Genomic DNA, 14,959 nt, shown 5'->3' with positions numbered 1-14,959 from the left:
CCATAAACCAGCCCAGCAGCAGCTAGAGTTGGGGATGGAAGGAAAAAGAAAACAGAACTAAGGAAAAGGCCATTAAACTCGGGATAAGGGCCAGCCCCCTTTTCCAACGGTAAATATCTCTCTAGCAGCTTTCTCTCCTTTCAGAACAACTTCCAATGGTTGTCCATCAAACTGAAACGCCTTACCATTGGCTTTAAGACCCTCGATCAGCAATCCCCCTCCTACCTCACTTCGCTGATCTCCTGCTATGACCCCATCTGCTCACTTCTTTCCTCTTACACAGATCTTCTCTGTGAACCTCAATCTTGTCTATTCTACTGATGTTGTCCTCCCTCTGGCCTCAAACTCCTTCCCCCGGCATAAACGGCAGTCCACCTTTCTCTCTACTTTTAAAACCCTCCTAAAATCACATCTCCTCCAAGAGGCCTTCCCCGACTAAACCCTCCCTCCCCCTACTCACCCTCCCTTCCACCTGTCCTATGTGCTTCCATCTGTACCCCTAAAGCACTTGATATTCTCCCTACCTTCAGCCCATAACACTTTACTTCCACACCCTTACTATCATGCTTTTTTTTCTATCTATAACTTATTTTAGTGCCTATCTCTCCCTCTAGTCTGAAAGCTCCTTATGGGCAGGGTCCATGTCTACTAACTCTACTGTACTGTACTCTTTCAAGTATTTCATATAGTGCTCTGCCCACAGTAAGTGCTCAATGACTACTACCAATTGACTGATTCAGGAGTTCAGAGCCCATTTGTGTATCCACACAGCCTCCACCTGTATGCATACATGCACCTACATAGGAGCCCTGTATTTATTATTAATAATAACAATAATGGTATTAAGCACTTCCTATGCACCAGGCACTGTACTAAGTACTGGGGTAGACACAAGCAAACCTGGTTGGACACAGTCCCCAGTGGAGCTCTCAGTCTCAATCCCCTTTATACAGATGTGGTAACTGAGGCCCAGAGAAGTGAAGTAACTTGGCCAAGGTCACCCGAAGGGTCTCCCAACAGACGAGTGGCCATTATAACCCGTGACCTTCTGACTCCCAGGCCTGTGCTCTATCCTCTACGCCAGGTTAGGTTAGAACTACCCATCTTCAACCTGTGGACACCCGTCCAGACTGGTATAGGATTGAGCTCTCTCTTCTCTGAAGATTAGCATCAGGGTCTAAATGGTCAAGCAGATACACACATACACATAGATGCACACACAGGGAGACATATGTAATACTCCTGCTAGAATCCTGGGAACACTTCCTGCTCCAGACCCTCCACCAAAGCATTGTTCATCCACCCCCATCCTTGATCATTTGCTGAGTTTAATAAAACTCTTCAGGGGTGGCTGGCCCATCGCTGCTTCCCATGAATTTTTCAATGCTTACAGTGATCTGGAAAGCCAGTCAACAATTCTGTTCCATTTGCCGTTCCTCTGTTCTCAAGGCCACCCAAGTGCTACAGCCCAGTGTTAGTGAAGGAGAATTGTCCTCCCTGTGTCTCTCTAATTCAATGTCTCTCAACCAGGCCCCAAAAGAAGGACATAAACCCACTTGAAATTCAGTGCGATCATCCCACCAGTCTCACCCCCAGCTCCCTGCTTAAGAGGAAGGTGACATTTAAATCAGACCATACTAAGATGTCAAGGACCTCACAAGAGCCACGTGACATCAAGAACCAAGGATACAAGGGTGTGCAGATGGCCAGTATGCAAGCAATTCCACGTGAGGAAGACAGGCACACCAGAATGACCCTTTCTGGGGACCACTGAAGACCACACTGCACTATTATTCATTAACTAGTGCCCTAAGAGTTTGAAGGAGTTAACTGACATCACCCCAGTACCCCGGCTCCTTCCCACCCAGTGTGCCTTACTTCCAGGCATAATTCACCCTCTGGGAGGATCTGATTGCAAGGAAAGTCCCAGTATTTAAGCATCTCTCAGGGCGCTAATCTGATATTTGCCAGTTTCAAGCACCAATGCCTCAGGGGTGCTGAAATCTGGCTCTGTTTGTAGTGCATAAATAACATGAAACTTCCATGTGAGAGGGGATAACTGACCAGATTTTCCGGGCTCGCTGATGTCCAGCAATGCCCAGTGGCTTCCTGAAGACAGCAAAGGGGTGACATAACCTGACTTTACTCAAGGCTCGTGGGGGAGGAAGAAGAGGGGTCTGGGGAGGGATGACTCCTGGAGGACTCCTGAATTCAAACAGGAAGTGGGACTGGATATGGCCTCCCCTCTTTAGGGCACACAGATGGAGTTTGAACATGATGTGGGTGGCCCAGCCTGTGGCAGGGGAAGGGACTGGGTGCTCCCAAGTGCTTAGTACAGTGTCCTGCGCACCGTAAGTGCTCAATAAATATGATTGACTGACTGACTAACCCCACGGGGCCCTCTCCGGCCCTCTGGCTGCCAGCCTGGAGCAGCTCTGTGGAATCCGGGCTCTCCTTCCTCTTTCTACTTTTGGACCTCTCGGGGCAAGACTGTGGGGAAAGGAGGAAGGGGATGGGGTGGGAGGTGGGGGAGATATCTGCGCTCAAGGCCAGAGGATGGTCAAGCCTGGGGAAGAGCCTGGAGGGGCAAGGCGGAGGAGGGAGGCAGGCAAGCAGGCAGAAACAAGTAAACAGACAGCAGCTAAACAAGCTGAGGGGACAGTGAGCACCTGCTGCGTGGATCAGCTGCTGCCAAGTTTGTCTCTCTGGCTCTCTCTCGCTCACTGGCTCTCTCTCTCTCTCTCTCCCCCTCTCCTGTCTGTCTGAGAGGATGTGCTGCAGTCTGATGTCTCGGCACACGTGCGGCAGCAGCTGTGGGGATCTGTCAGAGGGCCGCTTGGCGGGATGGGGCTTTGCCAGAGGCCCCGGTGAGAACCAAAGAAGGAAAACCTCGGCTCTCCGGGAGGACCCGACCCCTGCCTCGGGGAGATGGCGATGCTTCTGTGGGGCCGGAGGCGCTGCCGCCGGCCCGACTGCTCTTAGGGATTCTGGTCGGAGCTTAATCTGACAGGGGCTCGATCCAACCCAACTGGGGACGGGATGGGGAGTAAATCGAACTCTGCGACGTGGATGGTCAAGGTGCTTGCCGGGGTCTTACGACAGAAAGGCCCGGATCTGGACGTAGATGGGGGGAGTAGAGCGTGGTGGGACTTGCCAGATGAGTTGGAGCCTGGGAGCCAAGACACCTGGTCTCTCTTCCCCACCCACACATCCATCTGGGGAGGGAATATAACTGTGCTGCTTTGGTTCCTTGAATTTTGGCTTCTCTAGCCTCAGAGGAGGAATAGCAGTGCAGACCGCCCAAGGGATGAGGAGAAGATGCCTGGCCCCTGTGTGAAAAAGCCTACTGTCCCAAGGGGCCGTCGGGGCTCAGAATCCAGGGCTGTCTCTCCTCCCAGGCTAAGGGCAATCTCTGCCTGGCAGTCGGGCTCATCGGAGCAGCGTGTGAGCCCGAGCTGGAGTCGGCCAGGCAACGTGCCACGGACTCCAGCCTGCGTCCTCTGCTCCCTGCAGGGGTTCCCTGGCTCAGGAGGAGACTGGCTTTCTGACGGCTCTCGCCAGGTCCCGGGAGACCTGTGCTCCAGCTGGTCTCTGTACGGGAGAGAGCAAGAGTCAGGGGTGCCAGGTGTCTGCCTGGGACAGGGAGGGGGACCCTAGCGGTCTGGATTTCAGACACAACACTGAGAGTGAAGCAGGCGACTCTGAGCCATAGGCTGGAGCGTTGGGATGGGAGTCTGGATCGGTTTGGAGTGCCGGCTCAGCTCTGGAGGATGGGGGGACCTCGGAGCAGGTTGCTTTTCTCTTCAGGGGCTCAGTTCCCACCCCATCCCACAAGCGAAAGGGTTTTCACATCTGTCCTCCATCCAGGGCTGAGCAGATGAAGGGACTTGGTGTCCCTCAGAAATGGGTGTTGGGGCCAGAAGCAAGCATGAAAGAAGAGGGCAGCTACCTGCCATGGGATCCCAAGCCTCGAGACACGTTTCCCCACCCTCCGGGTGTCCCGTTGCCCCCAGACTGGCCAGGCTCTGGGTGATGTGGCTTGGCTTGCTGATATCCAACCCAGTGCTTAGTACAGTGCCTGGCCCACTGAAAGCGCTTAGCAGATACCACAATTATTATTATAGAGTGAGGAACCAGGAACAGGCCCTGGTGCTTCTCCCTCTTCAATCAAGGGGGCTGGCTGAACCCGGTGGTCCCCGGCACCGGGCACCCGCACGTCCACTGGGTCCAGTGGTTCTGGGGTTGGACCTCGGAGGGAAACCCCTCCACTCTGGAGCTGGAGACGGGGCCGGGGGATTCCCCCAGGTGCACTGTACTGAATGCTTGGGAGAGTCCAATGCAGCAGAATTGGCAGACACGTTCCTTGACCATCTCCAGGAGATCCAGCACTTAGAACAGTGCTTGGCACAGAGTAAGTGCTTAACAAATACCATCATTATTATTATTCCCCCTATTCCCCGTCCCTTGCCCTCCCTTCGATCAGTCATATTTATTGAGCGCTTGCTATGTGCTCAGTCATGCTGAGCACCGTACTGTGCTGAGCGCTTGAAAGAATACGACAGAGTTGTAGACACATTCCTGCCCACAATGAGACTCACCGGAGAAGCAACATGGCATAGTGGATAGAACACGGGCCTGGGAGTAAGAAAGTCATGGGTTATAATCCTGACTCTGCTGCTTGTCTGCTGTGTACCCTTAGGCAAGACACTTCACTTCTCTGCTCCTCAGTTACCTCACCTGTAAAATGGGGATTAAGACTGTGAGCCCCATGTAGGATAGGGACTGTGTCCAACACGATCATCTTGTATCTACCCCCAGTACTTAGAACAGTGTCTGGCACATAGTAAGTGCTTAACAAATACTACCATCATCATCATTATTATTATCGATATTGTTTCCGGGTGAACTTCTGCCTGTGTTGGAGAGCAGCATGGCATAGTGGATAGAGCACGGTCCTGGGAGTCAGAAGGTCATGGGTTCTAATCCTGACTCTGCCACCTGTCTGCAGTGTGGCCTTGGACAAATCACTTCACTTCTCTGGTCCTCGGTTACCTCATCTGTAAAATGGGGATTAAGGCGGTGAGCCCCATGCGGGACAGGGACTGTGTCCAACTCGATTTGCTTGTATCCACCCCGGTGTTTAATAAGTGCCTGGCACATAGTAAGCGCCTAACAAATACCACAACATGATTATTATTATTATGCCATCTCATTAGGAACCCTATCTTGTGAACATCCGCTGCTTCCATGGCAAAGTGCTGTTGGGAATTTGGCAGAGCCACTGGGCGCCACCCTAGGCCTGATGCCATAAGAAATAACCCCGAGAGGGTGAGGAGGGGCAGCCGAGGACCCAGGAAAAGCCAAGCATTTCTTCCCACCAGCTGCCTTCCCTTCTCGGCCCTGTGCACTGAAACCCGAGATGCTCGAGCCCGACCCCCAGTCCGTGCTGAAATCGTGGGGGGAGAGGTGGGCGTGACACAAAGATATTCCGCAAGCTGCTACAGGCACCTCTCCCTCTGGTGACCTGGCCTCTTCTCCCCCCTATTTCAAGGTAACAAGAAGGAACAATATTCTCTGTGAAGTGGGTGCCTGGGTAGCTCTGATCTCATTCATTCAACAGTATTTACTGAGCGCTTACTATGTGCAGAGCACTGTACTAAGCACTTGGAATGTACAATTGGGCAATAGATAGAGACAATCCCCACCCAGTGACGGGCTCACAGTCTAATCGGGGGAGACAGACGGCAGAGCAAAACAGAATGAAGCAAAAACAAGACAACATTATCATGATAAATAGAATCAAGGGGATGTACACCTCATTAACAAAATAAATAGGGCAATAAATAATATATACAAATGAGCACAGTGCTGGGGAGGGGGGAGGTCTGAGGGAGGGTGGGGAGGGGAGGGGAAACCTTCCACTTCTTCCCTCATCACCTCACACCCTCCCATCTTAGGGCTTTCTGCAGGTGGCTCGGGAAAGTGGGCAACTGTTCCAAAGCTAGATTAGATGACCGCTGTACTTTCCTGCTCCCTCTGAGAAAACCATCCTTAAAATGAACTAGAAAGTCCCTCTATAGTCCTACATCAATTTCACTACGATGTTTTCCAACAGGGGAATCGACATGCAAATAAGTCATTCGACGTCTCTCTGCCTCAGTTACTTCATCTCCTCCCGTGGCCACGGCCACCGATACCGGCAAACGGGCAGCGTGGCCTAAGTGGAAAGAGTATAGGATCCAGGAGACTCGGGTTCTAGCCAGCTCAGCTGCGTGTGGCCTCGGGCAAGTCACTTAACTTCTCTGCACTTCAGTTTTGTCATTTGTAAAACGGGGGTAAAGAAGCTGTTCTCCCTCCCTCTTAGATAGTGAGCCCCATGTAGACAAGGGGCTGTAATCTACTTCATTATCTTGCATCGACCCCAGTGCCTGGCACATAGTAAGGGCTTAATAAGTATCATCATCGTTGTCCATGTTGAATGGAAACAGGTTGTTGATGGTGTCCAACTTCCCTAGTGCAAGCAGTACCCAATAATGATGATAAGGATGGTATTTGTGAAACACTTATGTACCAAGCACTGTACTAAATGCTGGGGTAGATACAAGTTAATCAGGATGACAGTCCCTACCCCACCTGCTGTTCACAGTCTAAGGAAGGAGAACAGGTACTGAATCCCCATTTTACAGATGAGGAAGCCGATGTCCAGTGAAGTTAAGCACCCAAAGTCACCCAGCACGCAAGTGAGGGAGCTGGGATTAGAACCCAGGTCCTCTGCCTCCCAGGCCCCGGTTCTTTCCACTGGACCACAAAAAGGATGGGCTCACTCCTCCTGGCTTTCATAATAATGTTGGTATTTGTTAAGCGCTTACTATGTGCAGACCACTGTTCTAAGCGCTGGGGTAGATACAGGGTCATCAGGTTGTCCCACGGGAGGCTCACAGTTAATCCCCATTTTACAGATGAGGTAACTGAGGCACAGAGAAGTTAAGTGACTTGCCCACAGTCACACAGCTGAGAAGTGGCAGAGCCAGGATTCGAACCAATGACCTCTGACTCCCAAGCCCAGGCTCTTTCCACTGAGCCACGCTGCTTCCCTACACTGCTGCTTTCATCCAACTCCTCTGTTGGACTCCGGGAGGGCGTCTCCATGCTCCAGTGAATCAATCATATTTATTGAGTGCTTCCTTTGTGCAGAGCACTGTACTCAGCGCTCGGGAGAGTACGACATAACAGAGTTGGCAGACGTGTTCCCTGCCCACCATGAGCTTACACAGTCAGTCTAGAAGGGGAATCTGGGGAGCAGGTAAAGTCAAGTGGCCAGGGGTTTCCTGCTTGTGTGGCCCAGCTACCATTTGTCATTCTTGACTCTTGGCCCTACATCCTGGATTCAGCTGGACAGCATCTTTCAGATTCCCTTTCCCCTTCCCTGCCCATCCTGCCCTCCATCACTCAGGCTGCTTCTAGGGCAATAGAAAATTCGGTCAGTGAGCCAGTGGGGGCATCACACCTGCCCCTTCCTGGGTCATTTGGGGCTGGGAGAGGTGGGGGTTCCGGAGTCGACTCCACCAACCTGGTCTGAATTATGTCCCTCGCCAGGAGCTGGAAGATACTGCTGAAAGAAACATTCTGACTCTACAGTCCCTCGACCCTGGGGATCTCAAAACATGTCACAAAAGCTTCATGGAGGGGAGGCTGAGGTATGGTGTGGAGTGAGTTAGCGAGTGACCCCAAAATCATGGAAATATAGGGCAGCCTTGCCCCTAAACTTTATAAGGTGCCCATTTTTCATTTTGGGTGCTTGGGGAGAAAAGAGGGCAGGGGTTTTAGTAGGGGTGAACGAGGGGAGGGAATGAGCTTCCAGGAGTCGAAGGACCCGAAAGCTACCATTTTGGGACTTTATGGCCCTGGTTAGAAAGTCTGAGATCTTGCCAGAGACCTGGAATAAGTGAGTATGACTTGGAGACCAACTACTGTGCTGTGGGGGCAATCAACCCCACTGCACCTAGGCCCCTGAAAAGTCCTGTGCTCAATGGCAAGAGTGAGGAATTGAGCAACGTTCCCAGAGGCATGGGGGAATGGATAACTGCTTGGGTCATTTTTCCCTCTGAATTGTTGGGGCACTTCCCTCAGAGTCACAAACAAGTTTTTTCTGAGAAGTATGGAGTCTCTTTCATTCCCCTCTTCCCTAGGCAGGGGCGGGGGGCCGGGGGCTGGGGGAGAGCTCTATGATTTACAGTCTCAGTATTGTGAAAGCCACAGCGGAGCTGGGCCAAGCCAAGTTCAACAGAGCTTAAAGGGACAGGCGTCCTGGGGCTCCAGCCCTACTGATTTCTTCCCAACGCCCGTGACCTCGCACGAGTGACTTGGAAAAGGAGAAACAGAAATACACTATTCCTGGCGGACTGATTAGTTTCCCAGACAGTGGTGGCCTTGTCTGCTCTTGGCCGCTCAGTTCCCACCCCTTCCCGGCCCCACCGAGCCCCCTTGCTCCAGCTGAGGTTAGTTTCCATGTCTGGTCAAAGACCCTCTCACCCTCCAGACCAGTGGCGTCTCACTGGGGAGAAAAGTTTGGATGAGGGCCAGGCCCTAAAGTTTCAGTCTCTAGCCCGTGATATCCTTGCCAACCGTCCAGCCGTCATCCAGCTGACTTCTCTCCAAGCGACTCTGACTTTACCTGTTGGACATCAGCCTGGGGAGTCTGGAGCTAGCTCTGAAGCAGGCCACTTAATGTCGTGCCCGGGCTCAAGGTTTGGGGCCCGGCCTGGTGCTCTCTGGGCCAGGAGTCAGGAGTGGGGGCCAATGCCAGACTGATGAGGACGAATCTCCAGTGGGGCTGGGCCGGGCATGATGAGAGGGTTTCGGGGCCATGCACGCAGGCCTGGCTTCACAGTGGAGTCACGGGTCATGTGCTTGCCGGGGACCACAGCCTCCCACCTTGGCTCCGGCCACCGATTCTGACCAAAATGGAAAGATTTTATCTTAAAAGTATGCCTGCCCCATGCAGATATGGATGGAGATTTAGGGGCCAGCCCTAGGCTTCTCCACTTCCTCTCCTCCCTCTCGCCTTTCGCTGGCTGCCGGCAGAGACCCCAAAGTTGGGGGACACTGTTCTTTGGGCTGGGTGTGACTGGTAGGAGGCTCCATGGAGTGGATGGGTATTCCTGGACCTGCCACTGGTTCCCCCTGTGCAATCTGGGACAGGACACTTCCTCGGGGTGGCTCCCTGCTATCTTGCCAGGGAGCAGAGCGTGGCCTAGTGCAAGGGGCTGGGAGGCAGAAGGACCTGGGTTCTAATCCCAGCTCCGCCACTTGTCTGCTGTATGACCCTGGGCAAGTCATTTAACTTCCCGGTGCCTCAGTTACCTCATCTGTACGAGGGGGATTAAGACTGTGAGCCCAATATGGGACATGCGCTGTCTCTAACCTGATTAGCTTGTATTTACCCCAGCACTTAGTATAGTGCCTAGCACACAGTCAGCACTTAACAAATACCATACATCAATTGATAAATAAATGAGAAGGTGTGGACTCTGGCAGAGATACGGCCAGCGTCGAAGACTTTGTAGATAGGCCCAGCTGTTCCATCCCAGAGCGGCTGTCACCCTTTCACTCAGTTAAATCAGAGAGCATTTTCCTCCTTGAGGTCTCCGACTTATTTCCCCAGGTTTCCCAGGTGGAGATCAGCAAAGGAAGAGGGCTTCTGGGACCTACTTCATCTGTAGGTCCTGGGGTTGGAGCCTCAAAGCAGGTGGGCCCCAGGTTCAGAGGGCAGGGCCAAAGACCACAGATCCGATCCTTTTCGATTTTGCTGCTAAACAGGGATTTTGAAAGCTTTTGCCTCCAAGGCACAACGGAGATGGGCATTCAGAAGCCCACAGGGAAAGACACCACGTCCATCAGCAAGCTCAGAGTGACCCTCCCGGGATGCCCACTGACTTTTTCATGGAGTGGCTCCTGGCAGAAGACGGAGACAGCAGGGAAGTTTCCAAGAGGATGCGTTGCCGGCTGGAGGGGCCCAGAGATGGCAGCCCTGGGGAGACCAGCTGAGCCGAGGCCTTGTAACTTCACAAGCAGGGAATGGGAGCCGGGATGACTCATCATGGTGTCGTAAACGAAGGCCTAAGGCCAGTTGGGGGATTTTGGAGTGGGTGGGTGACGGTGACCCTGCGCTCCAACTCTTTCTGCCGGAACGGCCCCCAGCCAGAGCTGTGTCCTTGGGAATGATGTAGCAGGGAGCGTCGTTGGCTCGCTGGCGTATATTTGTATATTTGTGCGGGTTCATTTGGAGCCTGGGCTGTTGTCCTGGGCCAATTTTCAAGACTACATGTTAGTGTCGCGCCTCTCTGCTCTGTCATTACTTGAGGTTTCTCTTCACTGGTCCTTCTCGGCCACCCCCTGCGACTGACCCCACTACATCCCAACTGGACAGCGGGGAGAAATGAGACCCAGGACAACGGGATGGATGAAGAGCCAGAGGGGGCCACTAGTCATCTCTGCTGGGCCACTGGCAGCCTTCAAGCCAGTGTTTGGAGAGCCCTACTCTAGCTGGTCTCCGTATTCCTATGTCTGGCTAGCCCCTTCAGCTGCAAGCTAAGGGCTGGCACTAAAGGTTGGTCACACTGCTCCTTCCTGCCCAGACCCCCGCCAGGCTCAGAGGTGAGAGAGATATTTCCTTAGTGCAATGGGACATTGAGCCTCGATCCACTGGCCACCCTTTGACCGGAGAGGGGCTGGACCTCTACTAAGATGGCCAGAAAGGGAGCCAGGGTGAAACAGCCTCTCTGACGTGGAGGGTCGCGTGGGAGAATCAGTGGTGCCTAGGCCTGGGCCTGTGGGGAGATTCAGAGAGTGTCCCTCTCCACTCCAGGAGAGAGGCACTCCCATCCAACAGTGTTCCCTACTCCTCCGCCACAGCTGCTTCCCCTTCTTGCCAGAGGCATCCTGCAGAACACTCTGCCCCTTGGGGATGGTGAAAAGTTGGGAGGGGGGGCACATCACAGAAACACTCACGCAGGTCACCTTCGCTAGCCCCCACCTCTGGGCAACGGTGGATGGGAGGGCCAGTAAGGACAGAGTGACGGCCCCCACAATCGCATCTTCCGCTACATGCCACCCTGGTCCTCTCCTGGGCATGGCCCCATCCTTGATTTGCCTTGAGTTAGGTAGGTAGAGGGGCTGGATTCTCTGCGTTCTGAGAGCTGATAGAGAAATGGCGAAAAGTGCCCTAGGCTGCCGGGGCCAGTGCAGAACCAAATCAGTAAATTCAGGCCATTTCAGGGCAAGCGGAGTGAGAGATGGCAGCACCAGCAGGGAGCTTCCCGAGAGGGTCAGCCCAGTAGGAAAATTCCAACATCTTACAGTGTCAGGGTCAGAGAATGGTCTTGTAAACCTGCCCCGTCTGGTTTTACCTCTTAATGTCTATCACGGGGGCTCAGGAGGAAAGGAACAGAACGGGAGCCATGACCATCCAGGTCAGGGAGGAGTCGGTTCTCCCGGTTCCCGAGGGGAGGGGCCGATGATGGGAGTGTGATGGGGAGCAGAACGGTCCCCATACTCCTCTCACGGGAACAAAGGAATGAAGGGCTGGGGAGTGGCTTCTTTTCTTCCCTGTCAGGGGACGGGACAGGCTGTGATGGAGGAGGGGTCGGTGGGAGAAGGTGAAAGAGTGGGGACTAAGTTCATCCCAGCTTTCAGGCCACCTAAGCACTGGGAACGGCTCCATTTTTAAGTCTGTTACTGGAATAAGATGAAATTCTTCGGGCGGCCGGGCGGTTATGTGAGTGATTGCAGATGGGTTAAGAATCATCCTTTCAATTCCTTAGGGCCCTTTCACTCTTGGATCTCCAAGCACTTGTCAACAGAAACTCAGAAGGCCAGTTTGAGTATTCAGGAAAATAGAGAGTGCTAAAACCTGGATAACCCCAACCACAGATGATTGGCAGATTGAGACCTGCTCAAATCCACTCAGTAAGTCAGGGGCAGAGCTGGAATGGGAAGTCAGGGATTGTGAATCCTCTTCCCCGACCACCCCGTGCTCATTTTGGTAGACTGCGGGAACGCAGCTCTCAGTGATTCTCTCGGGTGATTAGTCTGGACTCTCCCTCTGCTCCTCCCAATTCCCAGAGCCGTGGAATTCCACCTGCTGGGACACTCTCCCCGGGGCCTACAAGAGACCTTCTGCTTTCCCAGGGTTCCCAGGGTTCTTATCCAGTTCCCAGCCAAGTGTCAAGCGGCACCAATCTGTCTGTGGAAGAGAACATATTTCAGACTCTGGGGTGGCGTCAGAGGGGAAACGTCTTGGGTTTTTTTTTTTTCCTTGAAAAGTGCCCCAATCAATCACTGGTTCCCTTCCCGGTTCCCACTTTTGTCCAGCCCTCCCCGCTGCAGGGTGTGCTGAAGTCATGCTTGGTTTAGAACTCTCTGGGAGCCACGGAGATTTGAGAACACTTCAGCAAAGAACTGCAGTGAATCAAGAGGTCTGCACATATTTCCCATTGACACCTTTCCCGCGCTTCCACCGTTTCTCCTCTCCTTCCAACTCAGACGAGCGTTTTTAAATCACCCACTGGTTCTTTCCTCCTCTTCTCTCCTACTTCACCCATCCTGCCTCTCTGCCCCAGCCACACTCATCTCCTTGGGGCTACCTGGTAACCCCCCATTCCTCCTCTTCCTCCCGCTTCCCGGCCTGTGCTCCAGCTGTCTCGCAGTGATGGACCACACCCCTCTCATCTTTGACAATTTGGCAGAAGGCCCTCCGCCCCAGGCTCATGGCCATGATTCATACTAGCCAGTCAACCACCCAGCCATTCACAAGCCCAACTCCACCCACTCTTGAGATTCCCGAAGGCCCCTCGTCCTGTCCACGGTAAATGTCATCTCCTCTATTATACTGTAAGCCTCCTGAAGACGGGAAGGGGGTCTGACCCCAGTGGTCCTCCTGCACCCTGTGAATGCTAAGGAATGAGGATGATGATGATGATGATGTTGGAAAATTATGTAGGAAAGAAGCAAGACTCAAGTCCGAAATGCAGTTAACCCTGCAAAGGCAGGAACTTCCACATACATCAAGTGTCTTGTTTTGAAAGAGGAAGACTCTGGATCAGCCCAGTGGCCCAGCCAGGTTAGGGCTTTCCAGCAGTAAGACCAGTAGCCCTAGAATTAGTTTAAAGCACATCGGGTGGTACAAGGCCCAGCACTCTAATGTTAAGCCTGACCACGCTCGCTTGCTCTCTAAGGAGGGTGAGGTTAACATACTGGATTTTTTTGTTCTAGGTAACTGGTTTCTCCTGGAAAAGGGTTGTTTCATTGCCGAAGTTTGCAACACCCCTGAAAGTGTTCTTTTGGTTCTCCATTTCTGGCTTAACAGATATTCCCTTCTCACCCAGATCAGGAGGGGGCAAGGTGGAGATGTAAGCGAACGAGGGACTCCAAGAAAAATGGTTGAAGAGCAGAACATTACCCAGAGGGTTCCCGTGCACATGCTGAGCGAGTGGAGGAGGTACTCAATCCCACAGCTGAAATGGGGTTGAACCACCATCATCATCATCACCATCATCAATGGTATTTATTGAGTAATAATAATAATGTTGGTATTTGCTAAGCGCTTACTGTGTGCCGAGCACTGTTCTAAGCGCTGGGGTAGATACAGGGTCATCAGGTTGTCCCACGTGAGGCTCACAGTTAATCCCCACTTTTGCAGATGGGGTAACTGAGGCACAGAGAAGTGAAGTGACTTGCCCACAGTCACACAGCTGACAAGTGGCAGAGCAGGGATTCGAACTCATGACCTCTGACTCCCAAACCCGTGCTCTTTCCACTGAGCCACGCTGCTTCTTACTTACTAGGTGCAGAGCACTGTACTAAGCACTTGGGAGAGTAAAATACAACAGAGTTGACAGACTGCAGGAGAAAAGCAGGAGGAAGTAGGAAGAGCCCAGGCCTGGCACTGCCACTTGCCTGCTGTGGGACTTGGATGAATCACTTAACTTCTCTGTGCATTAGTTACCTCACCTGTAAAATGGGTTTTCAAAACCCATTCTCTCTTCTCCTTACCCTGTGGGAGAGGGACAGTGTATGACCTGATGATCTTTTATCGACCCCAGTGCTTAGTACAGAGTTTGGCACATACTAAGCGCTTAACAAATACCACACATGAATGTTAGGTGGGCTCCTCAGGGATGCTCCAGCCCCACCAGGATGCGAGGCAGGCGGGATTAGGGGGAGCGGGAAGGAGGGGTGCTCGCATCAGAAAATAATGATGCTGAAGAATTTCTAAGCTCTGCTTGCATCGAACAGTCTCTGTTCCTGAGCAGCGGCCTGCTTCCCGAGTGAGCAGTCGAGTGGAGAGCCCTACCCCTTTGGCTGCTGAGCGTTGGAACGAGGAGATAAAGCAATTAGGGCTTGCTCCCCTTGGGGCTTGTGAATGCAGGACTTTTCCTGAGGAGAACTCTCCCACCCCCTCCAGCCCACACTCCTCCGATCCACCCCTACTGGCTCACAGAGGGCGGGCTCCGGGCTGAAAACCACTGGGCCCGGATGCCAACCCCAGTGGGTTCCTGCCAAGGCACCACCTGTTGTGTTGGGTGCGGGGGACCTGGCCTACCCTCCTCTTTCTTGGCCACTGCTCCGTTCTGGTCTGAACGGGCCGATGGTAACGTGCCGCGCTTATTACAGGGCTTAACAATGATAATAATTACGGTACTTGTGGAGCGCTTACTATGGGCCAAGCACCATTCTCAGTGTTGGGGTAGATACAAGTTAATCGGATTGGACACAGGTCTGTCCCACATGAGACTCACACTCATTCAATAGTTCAATTCATTCAATAGTATTTATTGAGCGCTTACTATGTGCAGAGCACTGTACTAAGCGCTTGGAATGAACAAGTCGGCAACAGATAGGGACGGTCCCTGCCGTTTGACGGGCTTAATCCTCATTTCGCAGATGAGGGAACTGAGGG

General features: G+C 52.9%; 1 protein-coding gene across 5 annotated transcripts in view; it reads right to left on the bottom strand.

Moving 5' to 3' along the window:
• Nucleotides 1–14,959, bottom strand: part of CBFA2T3 (CBFA2/RUNX1 partner transcriptional co-repressor 3) — a 78,781-nt gene that overhangs the window by 33,776 nt on the left and 30,046 nt on the right. The gene's annotated exons all lie outside the window — the stretch shown is intronic.

Source organism: Ornithorhynchus anatinus, chromosome 11 (assembly GCF_004115215.2).
Source record: "Ornithorhynchus anatinus isolate Pmale09 chromosome 11, mOrnAna1.pri.v4, whole genome shotgun sequence".
NCBI lineage: Eukaryota > Metazoa > Chordata > Mammalia > Monotremata > Ornithorhynchidae > Ornithorhynchus > Ornithorhynchus anatinus.
Note: the sequence above shows the minus strand (reverse complement) of the source record. Positions and strands in the feature narration are given on the sequence as shown.